The sequence below is a fragment of the Mustela erminea genome, chromosome 3 (assembly GCF_009829155.1).
Source record: "Mustela erminea isolate mMusErm1 chromosome 3, mMusErm1.Pri, whole genome shotgun sequence".
NCBI classification, from domain to species: Eukaryota; Metazoa; Chordata; class Mammalia; order Carnivora; family Mustelidae; genus Mustela; species Mustela erminea.
In genome coordinates this window covers 97,978,748-98,004,295 of record NC_045616.1, presented here as the reverse complement: position 1 = coordinate 98,004,295, position 25,548 = coordinate 97,978,748, and the positions used below count along the sequence as shown (strand labels likewise).

Genomic DNA, 25,548 nt, shown 5'->3' with positions numbered 1-25,548 from the left:
AGAATTCATAGACACACATGAATCTCTTCAAATGGAAGGGAGATAAGAAATGGAAGAGAGAATTTAACAGAATAAACCTGATTAACGCTCCTTAACAAAGGCTCTCAAATTTACTGAGCATGATTAAACAGCAAGAATTCAAATTTCTGGTCTTTGGTTTTAGGCCCCAGGAACATGCATTTTAACACAGGTGGTATTCCTGCGGAATGTTATTTCAGTTCCTACAATTCAAGATACGTTGGTTTGGGGCAGAATTCAAGCAGAGCTGTCACACTTTTATTCCCAGAAAAAAGACTATTCCCAAAAGGAAAATTGCTTCTTGCAAACCAGTGGGAAGTGTCTTCTACAAAATGCAACTTGTACATAATCTGGTTATGGATCCTGACTATCTATAAAACAAAGATTCCAAATCTGACTTAAAAAAAGGCGGTGGGGGGAGGGGAGTGATTGAATTTCTGGCTCCTAATAGCTTTACAACACTGACTCAGGTGTTCATTCCAAAACAAAACACACAGATTCTGCCAGTAAGTACTGTTTCATACAAAGCTAGAATCTTCCTATATTTGTATATAATCTCAGAGTTTCACATGTAATGTCAGCAAGTATGTACAGGTACAGTCCATGATCCGAAATGAAACCAATTTACAACTCCCTGATCATGAATACACATCTACACCAGAAAGTGACTCAAGGTACTTTTCCGTGGTTCCAAAAAGAACCTCTTCCATGGAGTGTGCTTCAGCCCTTATAGAATCCACTTCAGAAATCCATTCTCTCTGGTCTCTTCTCCTTCTCACCTCCTCAAACCCCATGATGTCCTGGGTCTTTCTATTTCTCTAGGCCCGACTAGGTCACTTTCTATTTCTCTAGGCCCGACTAGGTTTCTCTAGAACACCTGAGTCAGTGTTGTAAAGCTATTAGGAGCCAGAAAACTTCCAACCTTGAAGTTTTGCCCATTGTTTCAAACAACATGGCTCTCATTGTGTATTTCTGTGAGAAAGCTTTAAATCTCTATTTCTGAAGAGTGGACTATCTCCAAGACAAAGGACTATCTCCACAATTTTGAGCTGTTATGATTATCAATTTTCCAGCTCTTTATTTTACCAGAGATTGTCTTAATCCCAAGGGATATGGGGTGGGGTGGGAAGTAAGAAAGATGGAAAGTGGAGAAGGAGAGAACAGAAAATCCCATCATATCCCAGATAGGGGGATGTTAACTTCTAGGTCAATTTCCCCTTCCAAATGCCCTGGTGAGCCCTTAGAAGGAAAGCAGACTGACAATGGAGATAAAATAACAGGCAGGGCTAGAAATGAAGTTAATAATTAATTGAGCCTGTCACCTCTAAATATCCAAGATGAGCCAGTGAAGAAGCCAACATCAAGGCTCTCATTACCTGGCAAAACCATCCTTACAAGAAGGTCCTCTGGGTTACTAGACTCAGGTCCAGGTGATCTCCAAATCAGAAGTGGGAAGAAGGTTCCATCTAAAGATGAAAAGACTAATCTCTGGTAGTGAATCTTAGTAAGAAGCATTCTTTAAATATCCAGGTTTTATGGGGTGGGATGGGGATAGTTGGGGGAGGAGGAGTGGTAGTGCGAAGAGGTGTTGCTGTCCTCTGAGGCTTTTCTAAATGGAAAATTCACATTCCCAGCTGGAGATTTACACCACTGTATACCCCCAAAGTTCATTTCCATTTTTGGCTCTTCCTCTAAAGGAGTGAATAGTAATCTTCAGTTGTGCTCAAAACCTGGTTCAAATGCAGTCAAATGCTCTACCATTGCTCTATACCCCCAACCCCTGGTTCAAATGAACTAAAAATCAGATTATGCTCCACAATGTAGCAAAGTCTATTTTCTTATAAGCCAGGTTGCTGAAGCAACCTAATAATCTTTCAAATATCTGGTGTAAATATTACAAGACAATTAGCAAACTGAGGACCCTACTTCTTAACGAAAATTTAGCAAATCTTCAGGTAACATATCTGCTTGACAACTAGAAATTCAGAAAATTAAAACACTTAACAAGTAAGTCAAGAAGCTCTCTAATATTCCTAACATTCACAGAAATATATGTATAGTTTCAAGCCTTTTTTCTCACAAGTCATTAAGTTTTCTCAGCAAGAAAGTTTAATTGAATGTGTAACATCTAATTTAAATAAATGCTGAATTTAACAATTTAGTTTTATTATTATGTTGGTGTTCTTTTACATATTTCATGGCAAGCTGAAATCATAGAAAATGACTTGTTAAAGACTATCAGGAAGCCATGTCATTGGAGAAACCAGCTCAGAAATGTGAAGGGGGTGCCCTAGGATTCCTTGAAGTTCAGCAAAAGCAAAGAAATTATGATGTTTTCTGCCTAAAAGCATTTCAGGGAAAGAATGAATTGAATCAAATTTTAATTATCTCCTACACTCCTCCCTGCTTATCCCCAAATCCAACCATTCCCTTCCACATTACACTGAAGGAAAGAATTTTGGGTTTAATGCAACAAATGGAGAAGTGTTGATGAATGTTGCAGGCCTAAGCCAAAATAATATTTATTTAGCAATTATCAAGTAGAGGGACTGCAGAGACAACACTATTCCAAATGATGAAAGAAAACATTTTTAAAAGACTTGATTAATCAAATGCCTGAGATTCAAAAAGTCTGACTCCAGTAACTTAAAAAAAAAAAAAAAAATTAGAGAAAAAAAAAGAAAAAAGGAAATTGTAAAGAGTAAATGAGTATGATAATTTTCCCCTGCTCTTACAACAACAACTTTTATTAAGATTTCCCAGACACAAGAAAGCTTTTTTGCTAAACAGAGGAGAATCAAGTTCATGTAGGAAATAACCTTTTTTAAATAAAAGTACTAGTACAACGGGACAAAGTTCACAGTAAAAGACAGGACCATGAGATTTCCCATACCTAATGAAATGAGAACTTTTATGGAAAAACAAAACAAAACCAAAAACAGTTCATATTCCCGGCTTCAAAGAAATTGAGTATATGGAATCAGATACTCAATACATTCTCAATAACACAAACCTGTGGTAAGGTGACATTTAACTGTCTGACCACATCCAACTATAAGATTTACATTTACTTATTTACTTTTGTTTAACAAAGGAGGACCCTTAGTACTCAAATCCAAAAATACCCAAATCTTTGTTCCTGGGTGGGAAAATCCCATGACATATTATCTAATAACTCCTGAATTCATTTTCCCAAATGTCATAAATAAGTCCCACCAAGAGTTTATTATCTGATATCACCTTTTTCACAGGATGACAGCACAGACAAAGGATGATAGGAGAATAGGAGAGAAAGAATTATCCCAGCACCAGCTTTGTCACATGGGGTCTAAACAACAGTAAGTTCTAGTTAAAAGAAAAAAGGTTGGTAATATAATCACAGGTCTTAAAATAAAAGTTGTGCCTTCTTGCTTAGCTGCTAATTAAATTAAATTGGTACGAAAAAAAACACAAATAATGGAAGCCCTTGTTGGGGGCCTGCATTTACGAGCCATCAGTTATGTATATAGGCACACAGCTAACATTTTCAGTGCAATTTATAGTTAACCAAAGTATTTTCAAATTGATGATCTTACTTAATCCTCATCAGGTATGTTTTTATCAAATATCTAATCCCAAAGTTGACAACTAGGAAATGTTAGAACCCAGACTTGTGGCCCCCAGGACTGCATAACTTTTCCAACATTCACTGTCTCTGTGTGGTTACAGAAACAAAGACATTCAACTAACCAATTTATTGGGTTTAGCCAGAATAGTGTTTTGGGGTCTGTTTGCTTATTATGTTTTTTGCTTTTTATTTTTATTTATTTTTTTAAAGATTGTATTTATTTATTTGTCAGAGAGAGAGAGAGAGAGAGAGAATGAGAACACAAGCAGGGGGAGCGGCAGGCTATAGGGAGAAGCAGGCTCCCTGCTGAGCAAGGAGCTGGGAGCTGCATCATCCTAGGTACCAGAGGTCATGACCTGAGCCAAAGGCAGGCACTTAACCAACTGAGCCACCCAGGTTCCCCACGTTTTTGCTTTTTAAATTGATTTTTAAATAAATGTTTTTAAGAGTCTGGGGCAGCACAGTACAATTCTCTCTAGACCTCACCATTTTCAATTGTCTTACACCTTAAGGCTCCTTAAGACATTTATCTTATCTGGCTGGCCCTGTACATAAATGGGTTTAGAATTCCTGCTGGAAATATTCGCAGATAATTTTGATGTGTTGTGGTTGTCACCAAAAAATTCTACCACATTGATCTTTTGATTTAGAATGTAATGGATACACTCAAAATTAGTATATTACAGCCTACATTCAATGTTCATGCATATTCTCATAAGCTTAACAGAGACAACACAACTAAGACCTAAAGAAAGTAACTAATCAAGAATCCTCATCAGGTCAAGACAGCTTCTGAATTTTTCTGTTTTGATGTGCTGTGTAGAAGACGGGAATTCTGATAGCAAAAAGTCATCTTATCCACATCATCAACACAAGTAAGCAAGGAAAGGATGACTACCAGAACTGGCATTTTCTAAAGGAAGGAATCCCACACATAGTCCACTTTTAAAGACAACAAAACTCTCCCTTCAAGTCAGTGGCATGGATTCTATGCTACACAGGTGGAAAAACAAAGACAATCAGTTACGGGCATCTGGAAAGATTATCCATTGTAGCTCTATTTGCTTGATCTTAAATGCAGGCATTGGGTCTCCTCAGTGCATAGAGCATATTATGCAATAATGCCTTAAATTTATAAAGCAAAGTAAAATATTATGCCTCTATTTATCCTGATGATCCTGTGAGTTACAGCTTTCTCATTTGCATATGGGGAAACTGAGCCCTAGACATTAGAGCTATGATCTCAGAGTCCACAACAGGAGTCCACAAACTATAGCCAGAGGCCAAATCCTGTTTCAGCATAGCCAGTGAGCCCAGAAGAATTCTTCTATTTTTCAACAACCGAACAACAACAACAAAAATCAAAGAATAACTAATGGAACAAAAATTATATGATATTCAAATTTTGCTGTCCATAAATTTAGTTTTACCGGAAAACAATCATGTTCATTCATTTAGGTGTTATCTGGGCTCTGTTCTTGCTATAATGGCAGAATTGAGTAGTTGTGACAGAGACCTATGACCAGCAAACCTAAATAGCTGAGCCTCTATGACAAAAGTTAAGTGAACTACTCAAAGTCATAGAGCTAGTAAGTTTCAGAACTGGGCTTGAGTCTGATGTTCTTACTCCAGGTTAGAGTACTCCTTGGGATCAGGGAACTAACACTTCTCGACACAGATTTGTTCTCAACTTGGCATCCTAAAAATATATATCATCCAGGGCTCCTCAAATTCCTCTAGACTATGACTGAAAAAATAGGCTCATATGTCTTTTGTCATCCTGTAGCAGAATGCTTTTTCAAATTATTAATACATTTTTCTCCATGTATTGATCTGTTTTATTCCCACAATAGAAAGGTGGCTTGCTTTGTGTGATTGTGCCTAAGACCCAGAAGCTCTGTGTAAAAGGAACAGAGTATAAGGAGAAGCTGACCATGAGATAACTTCCTTTCTAGATTTTTCTTTTCAAAGTCTAAGCTCACTGAAGAGAGAAGAGATGAAAAAGTGCCTCTGACAGGAACATGGGAGTCAGGGAAGGATTCCCACCACTACTGAAAGGACAACAAGAGAGGCATGTGTGTCTCACCGGCAGCTGGAGCCTGTCCCTGCTCTCTGACATTACTTCAGGGATGTAGCACAATCTCAGAAGGATAAGCTATATGGAATACCAGGCAGGTTGAATTCTGGAGGCCCAGGACGTTAGGGCCCATGAAGAGCCCCATACCCACATGCACCTTGGATGTAAGCAAGCAGAAGACCTGAGGAGACCAAGCTGACTGGAAAGACAGGGAACTCAGCATCATCAGGTGACAAAGAAAGATCTCAGAATCAAGAATTCTGGCATAAAGCCAGGGAAATGGAAGACTCAGTATGACTGAGGGTGAACTTCCTGCCTCCCTCGTGAGATAAGGGCTTACAGTCAATACTCAGTTAATTTATAGAAAATAAAGAAAAGGAATTAGTGTGGACATGAGTTTCCAGATTGAGATTCACATAAGCCAAGCTATTAAGTGTCCACATTAAAAATGCAATGCACAAAGTCTCCATACCTCTATCCAGAAATTCTTCCTGGGTCCAGCATCCCATTGAGTTCCTCTCCCCTAAAGATTTATGAAGATTCCACTGTTGGTGACTCAACACCTCAGCCCAGCATCCTCACTCTGATTGTCTATAGCTTCAGAGAATGATTATCACCTCCTGCCACATTATGACAGCCTTCCTACCCCCTTCCCCCCATGCTTCTACTGTGGTACTGGGATGGGCTCAGGCCACAAACAGAAGCATCTCCCTCAATTCCCCAAAACACAGACACCCCAGACTGTGATATTTAACAAAACTTTATTAAATGCTTGGGAACACCCAAAATATGGTGTAAAATACCACACAGTTATTTCAACTGACTCATAGGCCTGAACTTACGATCTCAAGCTTTTTCTTTGTTCTTTCCATGTGGCAAACATCAGCTTACCTACCACTGCTGGCATTTCACTGCAGATGCTCTGTTCCTTTCTCAGAGAGAGGAGCAGGTCAACAGTTCACCCAACCAAAGCTGTTCACTTTGAATCCCAGGATGATTAATGATAACAATATTTTTCTGGAGATAACTGCAACCCACCTACAAGTTGTGGTCTGACTTCATGGACTCTAAGCATATGTCCTAGAACCCAAGTTATTCACACTTAAATAACACTCTCTGTGGGATACTGACACTCTTAAAGATATCTATACTTAGGAGGAAATATTCTCAATACATCCCTCAATATATTGAGGAAATATTCTCAATATATTCCAGAATACTTACTCACTTTCTCTCTCTCTCTCATTCTCTCTCTCTATATATATACTCAATATAATACAGAATAAGTTTCTTAGCTTGCACATCTATATTCATATATATGTTGACTTTACCCTAAAAAAGAGAAGTGGGTATTTGCTTTATATTCTGGCAATTAAATGACTATTTTTGTGAGTCTTCTAATACAAAGGAAGGCTTCTCCAAAGATGATTTAAAACTATAACTCTAGAAATAGAGCTGCTGATAACATATATGGCAATTTTTATAGAAAACAAAGTCTCTTTCTCTGTCCTATCATCCTCTCCAATTTCGAAGACTATACAGAGCACTATAATTTAAGTCAAAACCTCCTCAATACGCTGTCACTTTTGGTAAAATTTCCCATTTGGGGGGACTCATTAATACCTAGAGTATATTTTCCCCTCACTCAACAAATATTTACTGAGTACTTATTAGGAGCTTGTACTTATCGTATGCTCTATCAATCATGTCAGATGTGTAGATTTATCCCAAATTTATAAAGAGACTAATAGTTTATTACATACAGCCTCGAAGTTGTTTACTTCACCTTTTAAGTTTATTAAATAATGAGTTCAAGAAATGGCGGGTAAAAAAGAAATCAGGAGAAGGGGAGTTTTTCTATGCCACATTTCCTTTTATAAATAAATACATTTGAAATTGGTGAGAGGAAATTTTTTTTTGAAAGCCTCCACAGACTTTCTTGAGGGGATGAATGCTACTTTGCAGAGGCGAATGGCCTTCAGAGAGGCAGGCCATGTGCAATCTGCTGCAAATTACAGACTCAGAAGCCTGCAGGAAAGTCTCCGATGCAGAAGGGCTGTGGTTCCCTTTGTTCACTTTACCTCCAGCCTCACAAAGATGCCAAGAATTTAAATTAATCTGATTATCCTCTGGGAGTTATTCAATCCTACTATTTTACCATAGAAACTTAGACTCATTCCATGCAGTTGTTTTTCTAGATTGCTTTTTGCTAAGAACTTGAATAACTGGACATCCTAAAACAAAGAAAAAAAAAATTTTCCATCTTGTTATCCCTTCCCAATTTTGAAACATGGTTCTTATCTCCTAAAATGTTTAGAAATCAGGGGCTCGGGCTGTGGAAGAGGGTATCCATAACAGTGGGAGATGTTGCAAGCATCAGACCATACTGACAGATCCCTGAGACCTCATCAAATATTGAAACTGAATAGGCCTCTAGAGTGATGTATAACTTCAGGGAACAAATTCCCATCTGTTACTTTTTCAGTAAGAACTGGAGAACACAATGCATACTAAGAAAACAGAATTAGATTTAAAAAGTGAGCCTGTGTCTATATTGAAATTTCTTTTCTTTAGTAACTAAAATCAGAAAATAAAATACTTAAATTATAAACCAAAGATGGAAAACCCTTTTGGAGGATAAACCCCATCTGTTCTCTCTACTATTAGTGTTAACCTTTAATGGGTTGCAATATTTTTTATTCCCCCCCCAGGAAAATATGTGGCAAATCTCTAAGAGTTTTAAGTCCCAACATACCAATGCTCTATTGCTTTAATGAATGTTCTACAGGAGTAATGATTCCTTAGATGAAACGAGAAATTCTGTGTTACTAAAGGGGAACTAGAGATACAAGTTTCCCTTCACCCCTGCCCATGGCACTACCATAGTTAGCCTTCTATATGGATGATTAGATTATGGTTCTTTCAGATGTGTTTTGAGCAAGCGTAATTAACTATGACAGCTAAAGACTGGACAGGGAACTGCCAATCTGAACTTCTTAGCTCTTCTCCAGGTAATGGGAAAGAGAGAGTTAAATATTTTCTGTCATTTCCAGCCAGCACTTGTAATAGTGAGATTTGTTCTAAGATGAATTTGGTAGAATTTTTCCCCAGAGTAAAGTTAATTAGAATTTGCCATAAAGTGAGACAACTTGAGAAAATACATGTCTTATGTATATTAGATATTCATAGATGCTTTTTCATTCTTCCTGGTGACCTTAGCTGTACTGAACTAAAGGGAGTATTATGGAAGCTTTACAAAATAAGCAACTTAACTTTCCTTCCAGGCGGACAATACCTTATGAGAGTCTTCATTGTGGTATATTTCTTTGAAATAATTTTATAGAATCACAGTGGATAAAATTTCTTCGAAAGAATTTTAAAGGATCATAGGGGGCTGGGTAATGAAATGGCACTATCATACTTCTCACCTTGAAAATTATCCACACATGATTAAAAGAACTATCATTTAAAATGAATTCAATAATGTACAATATTTTCTCATCTCCAACAACAGAATTTGGTAAGATATATATAAATGTATATGGTAATATCTAGAGTACGAAGGAAAAAAGCTGTACAAAAAGATACACTCAAAATCGGCATAGATGAATCAAAATGGAATTCCAAAAGATGCTCAAATAATGCAAGGGAAAATAAGAAAAAGAAAACAGAAGGACACTTGGCTGGCTCTTTTGGAAGAGCACAGGGTCATGAGTTTAAGCCCCACATTCAGTGTAGAGATTATTTAAATAAATAAACCTAAAACAAACAAAAACCCAGAGAAGCAAGCAAACAAACAAAAAACCAAGGAGAACAAACAGAAAATTAAAAAATAAAATAGCAGAACAAAACCTAATATAGCAACAGTTGAATATAAATGGAAGTGGTCTAAACACACCAATTAAAACAGAGAAAGGCAATGTGGATTTAAAACCGTGTCTGAATTATCTGTTGCCTCTAAGAGACTCATTCCAATGTAACATTATAGATAAATGGAAACTTAAAAATGTAAAAAGATACATAAACACTAATCAAATAAAAGAAGTAGTTGCTATATTAATATCAGATAAAGTAGACTTCAGAGCAGGGAAAATTACAGAGCTGGAGAGGGGCATTATAGTGTGATGAGTTGATCTGCCAAGAGAATATATCAGTGCTAAATCTATATATGCCAAACAAAAGAGCTGCAAAATATGAGAAACAAAACCTTCTAGAACTAAAAAGAGAAATAAAATCATGATTTAATTGAATATTTCAATAACCCTCTTTCAACAACCGGTAGAGCAAGTAGGCAAAAAATCAGCAAAGATACAGAAGAACTCAGCAACAACAATAACCATCAGGATCTAATCAACACTTCATAGAACACTCCCTCAAACAAGAGAACAAACATTATTCTCAAGTGCCTATGGAACATATACCAAGACAGACCATATCCTGGACCATGAAACAAATCTCAACACATGTAAAAGAAATGAAATCACATGAAGAATATTCTCTGACCACTATGAAATCAAACTGGAAATCAGTAACAAGATTACAATAGGAGAATCTCCAACTTGAAAGCTAAATATTACACTTCTAAACAATCCATGAGATAAAGCAGTTCCAAAAGAAATTGAAAAATGCCCTGAAATGAATGAAAATGAAAATACAACACATCAAAATTTGTGGGACATTGCTAAAGCAATGCTGGGAGAGAAATCTTCAATTTCAAGTACATACATTATAAAAAAGGGTAATTCCCAAATAAAAAACTAAATTCTCATAGAAGGAGCCTAGAAAGAGAGGAGCAAAATAAACTAAAGCAAGCAGAAAAATAAAATCATAACATAACAGGGAAAAAAATCAATGAAATTAAAAACAGAAAAAGAATAGAAATGATCAATAAAATAAGGAGCTGGGTCTTTCTTTCTTTCTTTCTTTCTTTCTTTCTTTCTTTCTTTTTTAACAGAACAATATAGCTAAAAGAAAAAGTAAAGAAGACAGCATGTTATATCAGGAGCAAAACTGGGGATATTCATATGGACACTGAAGGACAATGTAAGAATATTGCTTACAACTCTGCCCACCTTAATTTGGCAATGTAGATGATGGACCAATTTCTTGAAAAATACAAACCACTACAACTCTGCCCGATTGAAACAGATAATAAAGATAGCTCTATATTAGTAAGGAAACTGCATTAATAATTTTGAAATTCAAAAAAAAGAGAAATATTTAGGCCCAATGGGTTCACCAGCAAGTTCTATCAAATATTTAAAGAAGTATTAACACCAGTTCTATGATATCTTGTCCAAAATATATTGGAGTGTATTAGAATTCTCCAGAGAAATAGAACCCACAGAATGTGTGTGTGTGTGTGTGTGTGTGTGTGTGTGTGTGTATCCATGTGTCTGTGAGTATGTATGTGTGTGTGTGGAAATGGGGAGGGATTGATTCTAAGAAAGTGGGTCATGTGATTGCAGAGGCTGTCAAGTTCAAAATCTACAAGATGTGTTGGCTGTCAGAAGACCCAGGAGGAGTTAGTGCTGCAGTTTAAGTCCGAAGGCAGTGTACTGAGAAAATTCTCCAGCCATTAAGGAAGGTCATATTCTTCCATTAAGATATTTAACTGTTTGAATGAGGGCCACCCATATTATGGAGGGTAATCTGCTTTACTCAAAGTCTGGTGATTTAAATGTTAATTTCATTTTTTAAAATACTCCCACTGAAACATCTAGAATAATATTTGACCAAATATCTGGGTGCTGTGTACTAGCCAAACTGACACAGGAAATTAACCATCACAAGGAAGGAACACTATATATTAGCAATATAGTATTTGGCAATAATGAGGAATAATGACATGTCGTGACTCAGTGAGATTTATTCCAGGGATTCAAGACTGATATAATAATCAAAACTCAATCAGTATAATCTACCACACTAATAAGCTAAAGAAGAAAAATCACATGACCATATTAATCGATGCAGAAGAAAACATTTGATAAAATTTAATATGCACTCATGATTAAAAACTCTCAGAGATATAGTGATAGAGGTGGGAAATTTTCAACTTGTTCTCTTATGAAGAACTTATTCTCTTGATTAAGAACATCTACAAAAAAAACCTTACAGATGACATTATACTTAATAATGGGAGATTAAGCATTTTTCCCCTAAGAATGGGAACAAGGCAAGGATGTCTGGTCTCACCACTACTATTCAACACAGTGCTGGAAGTTATAGCCAGTTCAATCAGGCAAGAAAGAGAAATAGAAGGCATGTAGACTGGAAATAAATAAGTAAAACTGTCACTAGTACAGATGTATGGAGAAGTCCTAGGACTAATATATGAGTTCAGCAAGGTCCCAGGATATAAGAAAAAAATACAAAAAAAAAAAAATCCACTTAAAGCTTTTAAAAATTTCTATATGTGAAGCTAAGAAAACACATATAGGACTTATATACTGAAAACTATATACTAATAAAAGGAATTAAAGAAGACTTAAATGGAGAGATACCTTGTGTTTATGGATTGGAAGATTCAAAATAGTAAAGACATTAAATGTCCCCAAAATGATATAGGTTTACTGCAATTTTGATCAAATCTCAGGAGGACTTTTTGGATACATAGAAAAGATTGTTCTAAAATATGTAAAGGGAAAGTAACTGGAATTGCTCAATAATTTGAAAATACTTCAAGTAACAATGGCCAAGAACTTTCTGAAATTAATGAAAGACACCATATCACAAGTCCAGGAAGGTCAGAGTATGCCAAGCAAGATAAATGTAACACACACACACACACACACACACACACACACACACACTTATGCATACCATATTCGAACAGCAAAAAGCAGACAAAGAAAATCTTGAAAGCACCTAGATGAAAAAAAACAAAAAAACCTTATCTAGAGAGGTACAAGAATAAGAATTACACTGGGCTCCTCATCAGAAACCACACACACAGGAAGTGAGTGGAGTAAAATTTTTTTTTAAAGATCTTATTTATTTATTTGAAAGAGATTACAAGTAGGCAGAGAAGGAGGCAAAGAGAGTGGGAGGAAGCAGTCTCCCCGCTGAGTAGAGAGCCCAATTTGGGGCTCAATCCCCAGATCCTGAGATCATGACCTGAGCTGAAGGCAGAGGCTTAATTCACTGAGCCACCCAGGCACCCCAAGTGGAGTAAAATATTTAAACTGTTGAAAGAAAAGTCACCAACTTAGCATTTTATATCGGCAACATTATTCTTCAAGGTGACAGAGAAACACAGGCTTCCTCCAAATAGCAAAATTATAGAAGTGAAGAACAGATTAGTAGTGGCCAGATGTTAAAGACTGGGGAAGAAAGTAAGTACGGTTATAATAGGGCAACATGAAGACCTTGATGGTGATGGAAATGGTCTGCATCTTGGCTGTATCAAGGTCAATGTCCTGGTTGTGACATTATACTGATTTTGCAAGCTGTCACCATAGGAGAGTTTGGGTAAAGGAGATACAAGATCTCTCTGTATCATTTCTTCTGACAGCATGTGAATCTCCAATGATCTCAAATTAAAAATTTAATAGGAAGAAACTTCACTCTGTTCTGGATGGTTTCCTCATTATCCTTCTCCGGGCATAGATGCTAATAAGCTCTGAGAGGAAGTAAACAGATGGCACCCCTGCGGAAGCAGGCGATAGGCTTCTACTTCTGTGTCAGGCCCATCCAGGCTGGCCTCCTGCTCCACGTGTGGCTCATCCTATTTCATTAGTGGTGCTTGGAAGGGCCACAGATATTGATCTGGCCCCCACATAGCATCCTGGTATCTCTCTGCTAACATGTGACCTCAATCTCCTGGCAGTGACATAACCCCTCATTCCAGCCACAATACCCACAGAGGCCAGAGGCTCCCCTCCACTTATGTCAGTGACCCGCTCTAGAGATTAGGGAGAATTTGAGTGCCTTTGTCCACAACCTCAATTGCACATAGAGCCGAGGAAACTGTCTCCACTCTCACTCCCGCCTAGATCCCCTGTACCATCAGTTCTTAGCAATACTTGACAGCTGTCAAATCAAAATGTCATAATTAGGGGGAGGGGACATTGCCCTGAGAATTGCTATTTCCTCATCCAAATCCTGGTTCTCGGTATTTTCCAAACTGCACACTTACAAGGGGTTCCTTCATGTCTGCATTTACTTGGACCTGGTCTCAAGAGAAACCAGTTCTACGTGGATGATTGTGAATGTTTCCATTTGCCATCAAAACCAGCTGTTTTGAATGTAAAAAATAAAAACATGCTACTTGTTATTCAGCTTCTGTACCATCTTCGTCTCCCCAGGGCAATAGGCAACTTCTATTTAACTAATCTAGGCTGAAGGGAGATATATTTGGGTAAACAAGTGAAGAGATTGAAAGAACCTAGCAAAAAAGGGCAAAGTACACCAATTAATTCATTGGCGGGTGGGTGTTATACCAATAAAACACCTCTGTTTTGGATCAAGGGTACAAATCAGCAATGATCCCACGACACCGTCCCTCCGAGAGCACGCAGGGCTTCAGCTATCAATGCTGCTTACGACTTGTCTTTCAAAAATAATCTAACCCTCCCAGGGACCTCAAGACTGAAGAGGCTCTTTGGGAATACATATTAATGTGAATGTTTTCATGTTTCTTAAAGAGAAAGGAAGAAATACATAAGGAAAAAAAAAAAGGGGGGGAAACCTTGAACACAAAACCTGAGGGAAACAGGCCATTTGCAAACCCTTGTCCTAATTTTATCTTGACAATAAGGCTTTCCTTTTCCTTTCCTCTGTGCTGTCCTCCAACTTCCTGGTATCTTTCATTGCGCATTGAACCTCTGTTTCCATGTAGACCCTTTGTGATGCCTTTGCACTGGGCACACAAAGGTCCTTTTCAGAAGCTCAGACAACATACTTGTTTGGTGCTAACCAGCTGCTTGCTAAGTCACCTCACATCCTGGTCCACAGAGCACTATAGATCGTTACCATTGCGAATTCCCTATAAAAATCCAAGCCAATGTCCCTTTGGTCAAAGATTTCAAACACAAGAAAATCCTTTGTGTGAACAGGAAACTGATTTGCGTACTTACTGTTAACTAGACAAACAACTTGTAAAGGAATTGTATTTGTTCTCTTGGCAGCTCTGTTTGTATAAAGAGGCTTAACTGGAAGATTAAAACAAATTCTATCTTAAAATATTGCACTGTAAAACCCTACACCTGCTCAGAGTTCAAAGGTCTGTGGTCTTATTACAGGTTGTATAAGCATCAGGAAAATTTTACATGGAAAATGGTTCATAGTAACAAACGTGGAGGTCTAAGGCAAATCTCCCCCCAAGTCCAAGGTTTCCAGTCTTAGCAGCTCCTTGAGGGAAAGCCATCTAGACAGACAGCGTGAAGTGTTTTGGAAACTTCCAAAGTACTGGTAATGAGAGGAGCTGATGAACTTTAAAGAGTAGAGAAAACATGAAATCATTTTTGCATTCTATGACAGAAGCCAACTTGGGATTTTACTAATTCCAGCAATAATTATGGTCACGAACAGTTGCCGCTTCCTTGCTGATGTAGTGATTACCCTTCTTCTCTATCAAGAATAAGTGTAGGCTGAGAAAAATAGAAGAGAGGAAACGTAGGAGAAGTTTTAGAAGCATGAGAGGCCGTTAAAAATGTTGCCAAGACTGAAACTGGGAGAAACCACCCACACACAAGATAAGATTAATGTAACCCAGGTGTGTAGCGGGCAATGCAGGGAGAGCCCCATTCACCTAGGCATGAAGAAAGTGACTGCTGTTTTTATTACTATCTGTAGTTTTTGAACTAATGACCCAATGCTGCGTAGGACGGCTAGACCACCTCACAGAGACTGGCTGGGTTTATTTTTTTAACCCAGAGCAGGAAATGCTCTTCTGACTCTGTCCCTCTCCTGAAGCTTCTCTGGGCACTCTGCCAAGGATTGCTCACCAGGGCCCTATTGTTCTTTTTTTATCTTCTCCAATCCTTTTGCGTTATGCTTTCACTTCTTTTCTCGCTTTTCTCCTTAAGGTTCCTCCTGCATGTTAGGTAATAGAAGTGACTTGGGTATTCTGGCTGCCTGCTCAGAGAATGGAAAGATACCACTTGGATGGATTTAAAAATAAGTTGTTGTCTTTGTCCTCAAGGTGAGGAACACACAAAAAATCCACTGCAAGGTGAAAGTAGATGGTTCATTCATGGGGCTCTGGGCTGATTGTGTTTCTCTTAGATGAAACAACTAGTCTTTGGGAGCTTGAGTTCTTCCTGGGGATCCTTCCTGGGTGGTGTGCAAGGTGGTGGTTCTCTCATGGGCCCAATGCCACAGAGTCCCCAGCGACAATTTATCAGCTCCGACCCCTTACATACATAAGGAGGTACTCAAGATCCTGCTCAATTGGGTTCTGGTGTTTTCACTGAAGAAGTTTTGTCTTCATCACTTTCCAGAGGAATTTTCTTCACGAAAGTTCTAAAGTTTAAGCCTCTTGGTAGTTTCTTGTCAGTTTTTCTTTTTCTTTCTTTCTTTTTTTTTTTTTTTTTTTTAGTTTCTTGTCAGTTTTCACAGAGGTTTCATGTAAGCCAGACTCAGAAAGACATTGATGGTTCAGTTCTGTCTCTCAAGCTCTCTCTCTCTTTCATTCTCTCTCTCTCTCTCAGAACACCTGTTCTGCTTCTGAGTAACTACTAGAGTTCACTTTTAAATCCAGTTAAAATCTCCCCAAAATAAAACTCATGGGAGTTTAGCTCAGGTAGATGGGATCATGGCTGTTAAGTGGGAAGTTGCCTGTTGCAGTCTTCCCCACTGTTACTACAGAAGAAACTGCACTGCATGAGCTGCTCTCCAAAGGCACCCTCCACCTGTCAGCACGCTGCCCACTCTTTCATTGCCTGATACTTCAGCAGGCTGAGAAGCAGCCAGGTGCAAATTTCAATCGCACCACTTGCTACCTGTGTCACTTTGGGGATGGTTCTTTTTACCTCTCCCACCCTTGGTTTCTGGCTTAGTGCCATGCCAAACAGTCTTATCAGGTCTTCCTTTCTGGGTTTTCCCTTGGAGTCAGAGGCCATTTCCAGCTAAACTGAGAAAGACAAAGCATTGCCACACAACTCACAAAGAATTAATGCCTGTTCCTTGACCCTCCCTTTATAAGATTTCCTATTTCCTGCTGCAGCTGCTGAAATTAAGGGTCCACTCACATGAACAGTTACTATTGACTCATTTCTCATCTTCCTGTGACATCCACAACACTTATTTTATATATCTATACATTTTTATATTTTTATTTAATGTTATGTATATTTATATATACGTAAGTGTGTCTATCTTTATATCTATCTATATAGATGTCCACAGATGGATATAGAGAGAAAACAGTTAATATGTCATGATGAAAACTTAATGCTTGCTCTGGGAATAAATGAAATTTACTTAGTAGAGACCTGACAGCATACAAGATTTTTATTTATTTATTTATTTAGTTATTTTTAAAGATTTTATTTATTTATTTATGTGACAGGGAGAGAGAGAGAGATCACAAGTAGGCAGAGAGGCAGGCAGAGGGGGAGTGGGAAGCAGGCTCCCTGCTGAGCAGAGAGCCAGATGCGGGGCTCCCAGGACCCTGAGATCGTGACCTGAGCTGAAGGCAGAGGCTTTACCCACCGAGCCACCCAGGCACCCCACATACAAGATTTTTAAAATGAAGCTAGATATGCCTGGACCCACAAATGCACGACTTTGCAAAATAGTTTGCAATGCCAAAATTGCTCATCAAAATGACCAAAAGACTTTAACGAAAAGATTTAGTGTTTTGAGCTGGGATGTTCCCTTGCCCATTGCATTTCCCTTTCAATACTATTCAATATGAACCCAGAGAGGTTTGATACTCCAAGTTGAAGGAAGGTCAAGTTGTCTTTCTGATTTGTGACACTTAACCAGGTATTGCCTTATATCATGTGTCAAAGGGTATTTTTATGCAGACTCAGAAGGCTTTTGTTCCTAAAGAATAATACAACAAAACCCAGATACAAAATGACTTAGAAAACACTACTAGTATAAAAACTGATAACAGTAGCTCTTTCATAGTGAGTTTTAAATGACATCATACATATTACATACTGAGCATAAAGCCCAGTATATAGTAAGTACTCAGCAAATATTACCCACTGTCATTTTACCAAAGTGCAAAAAGGCAATTTGAAATCTCAAAGAGACTGCCACTAAACTAAAATATGCAACTTTGCTTATAAATATGTATTGATGACAAGGGTCTGCTCTCTTTTATCATCATATCATCATAAAACATCTGTCTTGGAAGGCATGCCTAGATGTAGGGCCCGAGTCAGGGAATTGGGAGTCTGTGAATGACCAGGGGAGTACTCTTCAGGGGAAACATGTAAAGGGACAAGGAAAGTAAGATGCAGAAGGGGTAAAAGCAAAGCAAGGATATGGTCTCACGTCTAGTCTAGTCTTGAAGCTTAAATCACACCACAGAGTAGTTGCCCTTTGGGGCAAAAGGGCTGGCCTGTGTTCCAATATCCATCAGTCATTTGTGGAGGACCACACCGCCTTCTCCTCACAGGAAAATGGGGCATAATCTGTAGCAGGCAGCCCCCGTCAGCTGAAGGCACTTCACCAGGAGAGAGGAGGCATCTGTGAGCCTTTAGCAACTGAGGCATGAGTACAATAGCCAGGTATGATAGGTTGTTTGCAAAAATTAGTTTTTGTTTGCAAAAAATCATCTTCCTTTGTGTTCATGCTCCTTTCAATACGACTTTGCAGTTTCCTACCCTTTTTATCTGAACTGGCTTTATGATTTATTTTGACCAACAATATATATTGGAAGTGACACTGTGCTTGTTCTAATCCTAGGGCTAAAGAAGCCTGGTAAGACTTCACATGCTCTCTTGGAATTCTGATGCTACCCCATGAACAAGCCCCTGATGGTCTGCTAAATGATAAAAGACATTGCTCCAACCAAAAGCCTGCCAGCCAACCATGAGACATGTGAGTGGAGCAACCAGCTCACCACCAACACTCAAGCTGAAAACAGACACATGAGTGAGCCCAGCTGAGATCAGCCAAGCTTAGACAGGTCAGCAGAACTTCCCAGCTGACCAAAAGGCTTTGGAGCAAGAATAAATGGTGATGGTTTTAAGCCAAAAGCTTCAGGGCAGGGAGTTTTAAAAAACAATAAGTAACTGATACACTCAACAGAGGGAACCTGAACAGAAATATGGACTTAATGCAAATGATCAAGCATTCTAAAGCAGTACTTCCTATAATCATGCTCAGAATTTTTAAAAAGCTTCTCAGGGAAACTTTTAAAAAAAATTTTTTTTAATGAGATTTATTTATTTATATTTGGGGGGGAGGGAGAATCTCAAGCAGAGTGCCCACTGAGTGTGGGGTTGGACATGGGGCTCAATTACACAACCCCAAGATCATGACCTGTGCCAAAATCAGGAGACAGGTGCTTAACTGCCTGAGCCACCCAGGCACTCCTCAGGGGAGCTTTTTAAAAGAATAATTGATTCTGTGACTTTTTAGAGTAAAAAAGTCCTAATCAGTCATAATAAGGCATATTTTTCTCAATTAACATAGAATTCAACCCTACAGTCTTGTTTAAGTCCTGTCTAGCCTGAAGGATATTCATCTAGACTTGAAACCAGCTTTTGTCTAAGGACATGTGTTTCATCTTGGCCATTAAAGATGTCCACATGAAGTCTATCCAGACAAAGAATTACAACATTGGAGGACTGATTCCCTCATTTTTTATTTGTCTAATTCAGCAAATAACCTGTCTGAATCCATTTTCCTATGTGCTAAATGAGGACAATATTTCTTATCCATGGAGAAAATGTGTCAAGACACTCAAATGAAATATCAGTGTGAAAGTCTAGGCAAAGTGCAAAGTGTTCCACAAACAAAAGTTAATTCAAGGGGACCTAATCTGTATAACCTCCCCAGAAACTCTGGAATGAAAGTATAAACAACCAGGAGTCCTTGTGGTATAAAGGTCTTGAAACTTCCTGAGATAAATGTGAAGTCAATTTTGAAAGACATTTTCCCTAAATAGTGATATATGGTGGGTCTCCAGATTCTCAGTCTGAGAAAGAGACATCTAAGATGTGGCTCAGCAAGGGACTCTGATTGATCATAACCAGGTAAGAGCCTAAGAAGCAAAGCCCAAAATAATTCTGACTTGACCTTGAGACATTGTTCTAAATTCTTCAACAGGGGGAACAATAAAATGGAAAATGCTTACATATTGAAGGCCTAAACAAAGAGTTGGTTTTCCAGTTTAAGTTGGCTAACTAAATACTAGATTTACTCCCACTCTTTTTTAAAGAAAATCCCATTAAAATTACAGACTTTTATATGTATATATAAAATAAGGGAGTTTATATGTTTTATATCTATATACTAGAGTGGCAAATTTGAAAGAGATACCATCAACTTTATCTCCATAAGATACTTAGCAATTCAGACCAGATTGAAAGTAAAACCTGAAAACTACGGAAGTCACAGTCTCATGCAGAAGCAAGAGAAGGTCAAACACTGTGTGTTTTCCCAACTGTGCCCAGAATAATCCAAAGAACAGCAACAGTGGGAACTAGGGGAAAGAGCAGGATGAAGGCAGTTGGTGAGGTGACTAATTAAGAATGACAAAACATTTACATCAGTATCCACCCACGTCCCTGCAGTCCTGAAGGGAGTGGTTACTTCAAGAGCTACTCTTGATTGGTCTGCAGACTCAAGTTGAAGGATAGGAAATTCCAAAGTAGCAGAGGCTAGAGAAACAGAGCAATACTACAGGCAGCCTGTGGTTACCGGAGGGAACAAGACTCCTGGCACTATGGTCACACACATACTCCCCACCTCCCCACATAAACTGCTGGAGCCAGGCTCCTATAATCAGAACCTGTTTCAATCTTACATGAGCAGTGATTTTAATTCTGGTAAGGACTCACATCCATGGCTGGGGACAGACAACCTGAATGTCTACATATTTGAGGAAGACCAACAGAAAAGACATCATATACAATTTTTTTAAAATAATAATAATCACAAAGTTCTAAACTCAGCAAGTAGAAGAAAGAGGCCCTGGGGAAATGATGGAATCACAACAAATTCAACTTTAAAATTAGATAAACATAGGAAATTAAACTGCCAAATAAACATAGTTAATTCCTTCAAGTTGGTTGAAAGGGATATTGTGTTCAAAAGGAAAAATAGATTCCAATGCAAAAACAACAAGGGAGATCTCTGAAAATATGATCAAAATATGATGGCCCAAATAGCACAGTTGGAGAGTCAAAAATCAGCGGAAGATAGAGACAAATAATTCCTCGGCCATGTAGTATGGAAAGATCTAGAGGTGGACAGTGTGCGGGGAAACCTAAGGAACATTAGGAAGAAGAGATCTGGAAAAAGAACCATCCGGTTAGTAGGAATCCTAAAAACCAACCAACCCAGACGTGTGACAATGGAGGGGAAGAAACAATGAAAATAATAAAACACACTTATCAGATCTTTAGATGAAAAGCTGCAAATTAAAACACCAACAATAAAACATACACAGCTCAACCTGGTCAAATTTCAGAACCCAGACAATAAAGAGACTATCTGTGTATACCTCAGAGAGACAAAGAGTATACCAATAAGGAAACAGAATTAGATGAATACTGAATTTATCCGAAAATAGGGTTCCTGGAAAACAAAGGAACCATATCACAATTTTGAAAGCCAACTGAACCTAGAATTCCATACCTAGCCCAGCTCTCACAAAAAGATAAGAACAAGGTAAATATTTGGAAAGCATGTACTATCCTTACTCAGAAAAGGTATATTTAAAAAACCTGTTCTGAAAGAATATATGAATATCACAATATCACAATGAACAAGTTTCATTTAATACATGTAGAGAGAACAGTATATCATTAACAATAAGAGAATATACATTATTTTTAAGTTCTATGAATATCTTCCAAAAACTGGTCATGTATGGAATTTACATACACACGTATATACAAACATTCTGTACATTTCAAAATGGAGGAGTTATTTCAGCTACATTTTTCTAACCCTGATGCACAGTAAATGAATAATGAAAGAAGACAAAAAATTAAGTATCTTTCTATAATAAATCTTTAGTAAATCCCAAGTAAAAATCAAAAGTATAAACAAATGAGAGCTGAGTGACAAGGAGAACATGACCTACAAGATGTGGCCAAAGCAATATACATAAGAAATCCAGAGCCTTAAAATGATTTATGACAACATAAAAATTGAAAATAATCTAAGCATCATATTAAGAAACTTATTAAAGGAAAAATGCAAATAAATTAGGAATAAATTAGGAATACAAATAAACAGAATACCAACAGTTAGGAAATAAGGAAATTATAAGAAAATTAGGAAATTAGAGGAAAAATACAAATAAATTAGGAATAAATTAGGGATACAAATAAACAGAATGCTAAAAGTTAGGAAATAAAGACTTGATTAGTGAAACAAACTATTGTTGTCTTTTTGAAAAGCAAATTAGTGAAAACTTCAGCAAATATAAAAATGGATGAGATGTCAACACCTCTGGAAAGAGTCACAGATGAATGACAAGGATCTTATAAACTGAGCTAAGAGGCTTGAAATGTATTTTGAAGGCCAGGAGAGAGTAATTATAGGAATTCCTAAGGAGAGGAATGACATGGTCAGATTTGCAGTTTTGAAAGAAATTCCTCTTACAGTAGTGTAGAAAGAAGACAGGAAAAATGAAGTCAGAGATACTAGCAAGGGGGTTTTGCAGGAACCTGAGTAAAACAGTGATAGTAGGGATAGAAAGTAGCAGAAGGAGTCAAAAAAGATTCAAGAATGAATAAAATACAGGTTTTGATGACTAACTAGATGGTAAGTAAAAGGGAGACAGGAGAAACCGGTTTGCAGGTAAAAAAATGAGGATTTCATGTTTGGACATGTTGAAATTGAGGTCATCCAGGCAGAGATGTGCTGTCAAACATTCAGATACACAGCTTGAAGGAGGTCTCAATTAGATACACAAGTTTAATTTAACTGGCTCCAAAGTTAACTAATTGTAGGTCCAAGAATAGATCTGGTGCCAAATCTAAGCAGTCTATCTGTAGTGTTAGACTGAAGACACATGCTTGAAAGGACTGTAAGGCCAAGTCAAGGTTAAGCAGGAATGAGCACCAGGAGAAATCAGCCATGTGTGCACAGGAAAAATGTGTGGTGGCAGGAACATAGTACATCCACTCACCCTGTTGTAAGTAGTAGTTGAAGTCATGGGTGAAGATGAGCTGGCTTCCAGACAACATGTCTCATGAGAAGGTTAAGAGGAACCTAACACATCATCAATAGTTAAGGAGTAATAGAAGAAGGCCTTCACATAGGTTAGCAACTTTTATCAACCATGTTATCAATGGGTTATTAAGCATTTCACCCTTATTTCAAGGGGCCAAAGGAGTTGTAGGAGTTTGGACCTATAAATTAATGAGGTGATTTGAAAGCTGCATTTATGAATTGACTTCAATGCTTTAGAGCTACATCCACAAGAGCTTGAGCTGGAAGAGTTTTTAGTAACTGGTAACCATGCTAGGGTTAACTGTTCTCATTTTTATTAATAAAGAATTCCTACCCACAGCCTTATGCTTTTTATCTAAGCCTTGTGTATTTTAGGTCCCATAATTATAGCTCTAAATAAATTTCCAGAATGAATACTTTCTTTGGCTATCCTCAAAATACTTCATTGATTTTTTTCTTTCTTCTTCTTCTTCTTCTTCTTTTTTTTTTTTTTTTTTTTTTTGGCCATCCACTAAAGACACAAATAGCCTACTATCCTTATTAAATTTAAATTATATTAAAAATTGATGTGCTAATATTGAGTTCTTAGGGATGAGATAGTCTGAATCAGAAGTAGGAGAAAACATTCATACCTATCCTAGAACACAAAGTCAAACTGATCATTACAGTATTCTAGAATCTTAATATGTTTCTCATGAATGGGGAAGTATTTTTTATCACATTATACTGTCATGGGGAAAACTCTATACCAGAGGTCAGAAAGAATGAATTTTACTCTGCAGTATATCAATAACTGCTACAAGATTTTGAGTTAGTTAATTGGTTGTTGGGATAACCAACCCAACCCCATGTGTCTCAGCACTGAAAGCATTGCAGCTCAGGGCAAATCATGATGGTTGGGTTGGTCACCATATTAACTGCCATCTCTGAACCTTAATTTCTTCCTTTATAAAATGTGATGGCTAGAATGAATGATCTATAAAATCCAAAATTCTATAAAATTCTAAAGATAGGTAAATTATATATACAAAATGGTGGCTGCTTGCATGATGACAGTGTTCCCTGAACCCAAAGGACAATCTATTCATATACTACCTCTGTTATAAAGCACATTTTACATCACGAAGATGCAATTCAACAAGGTTATATAGTTAAGTTATAACTTCACTATCTAACAGAGCAGGGTTAACATTTTTCCAGAATCTAATGCTTAGGAGATACTAAGAGATGCAGAAGCAAGGGGCAATGCTTGGGCCAGGAAACTGCATTTTGAAATGAAGCGACTCTTACTTCACAGTCCTGGCCCCACTAACATCAGATTTCTGTCCTTTGATTCAGTGGCCATCAACAGCAAAGGTCCGAATAGGATCAGCCTCCAACGAGAATGAAAGCAGGGCTTTGGATGCTCTGACCTGGTTATTACAGGAAGGGTCAAATAAAAGGGAAGTTTCCTCTAGCGAAGACTGAGAGGTTGCTTATCTCTGCAACTGCCAGTACTGAGTCACTCAGAAAGATAGCAGGTCCAGAAGAGTGTATGCGGTTGTTTCCCTGCCCCCCTCCACTCCACCCATGAACAATCACTCTCAGACAATTCTGTTCTGAGACTCAAGCAGTTCCCACTTGGGCCCTCTGAGTTTCACTAGCATCATCCATCTGGGAGGATTTCACAGCACCAAAAGAAAACTGACCTCTTCTTTTCTGTTCAACAAATCTTTAAAAAACAAACAAATAAAAAAACACCTTTCTATAGAAAAAAAAATAATATTAAAGTAAAACTAAATACCAGGCATCAGTACCCTACAGTTCATGCCACACAGCCACTGACTTATTGAGTCAGCCTAATAATGGACAGTTGAGTCAGATGTTCTTACTCGAACATCTCCAGCAGCAAAACAAAAACTATAATGTCTTGTTAAGGCTCTCAATTGTGGTGAAATGTACCCTTAAAAGAATGCGGGATGGATTCAGAGATGCATCTAATTCCAGGAAGAGATAAACATAATTTAATAATTAGGTTACAGGAAATTAAAATTTTAGTACACAGAAGACAAAAGCTAACAGTAATTTTTTGTCCACTGAGAATGATCGAGAAAGTGGGTTTAAGTTTTTCATTTCTCTCCTGCTTTTAAAAATAGCCTCCTACATCCCACACAACATACTCCAAAGTCCCTGGACTGGTAGTATTCAAGATCAACCAATGCTCATTCCACTTTAGATTTCTCATCTCATCTTCCATTTCTGAGCTCAAATATTGCTCTCTAGCTAGGCTGCTAAGATTTTAGTTATTTATTGGAGAAAGAGCAGCACAAGCAAGGGCAGAGGGAGAAGCAAACTGCCCACTAAGCAGGGAGCCCAATGCAGGGCTCAATCCAGGAACCTCAGATCATGACTTGAGCTGAATGCAGATGCTTAACCAACTGAGCCACTCAGGCATCCCTTCTAGCTAATTTGTCCTAATCATTTCCCATGTACTCATACACCTTTCCTTTTCTGACCCTCACTTGTACAAGGCCTTTCACCTGGACTGCCT

The 25,548-nt window shown here is 37.8% G+C and overlaps 1 long non-coding RNA gene across 1 annotated transcript in view; it reads right to left on the bottom strand.

Annotated features, from left to right (window-relative positions):
- The window catches only part of LOC116586637, a 228,083-nt gene that overhangs the window by 113,990 nt on the left and 88,545 nt on the right, over positions 1–25,548 (bottom strand). The window lies entirely within an intron of this gene.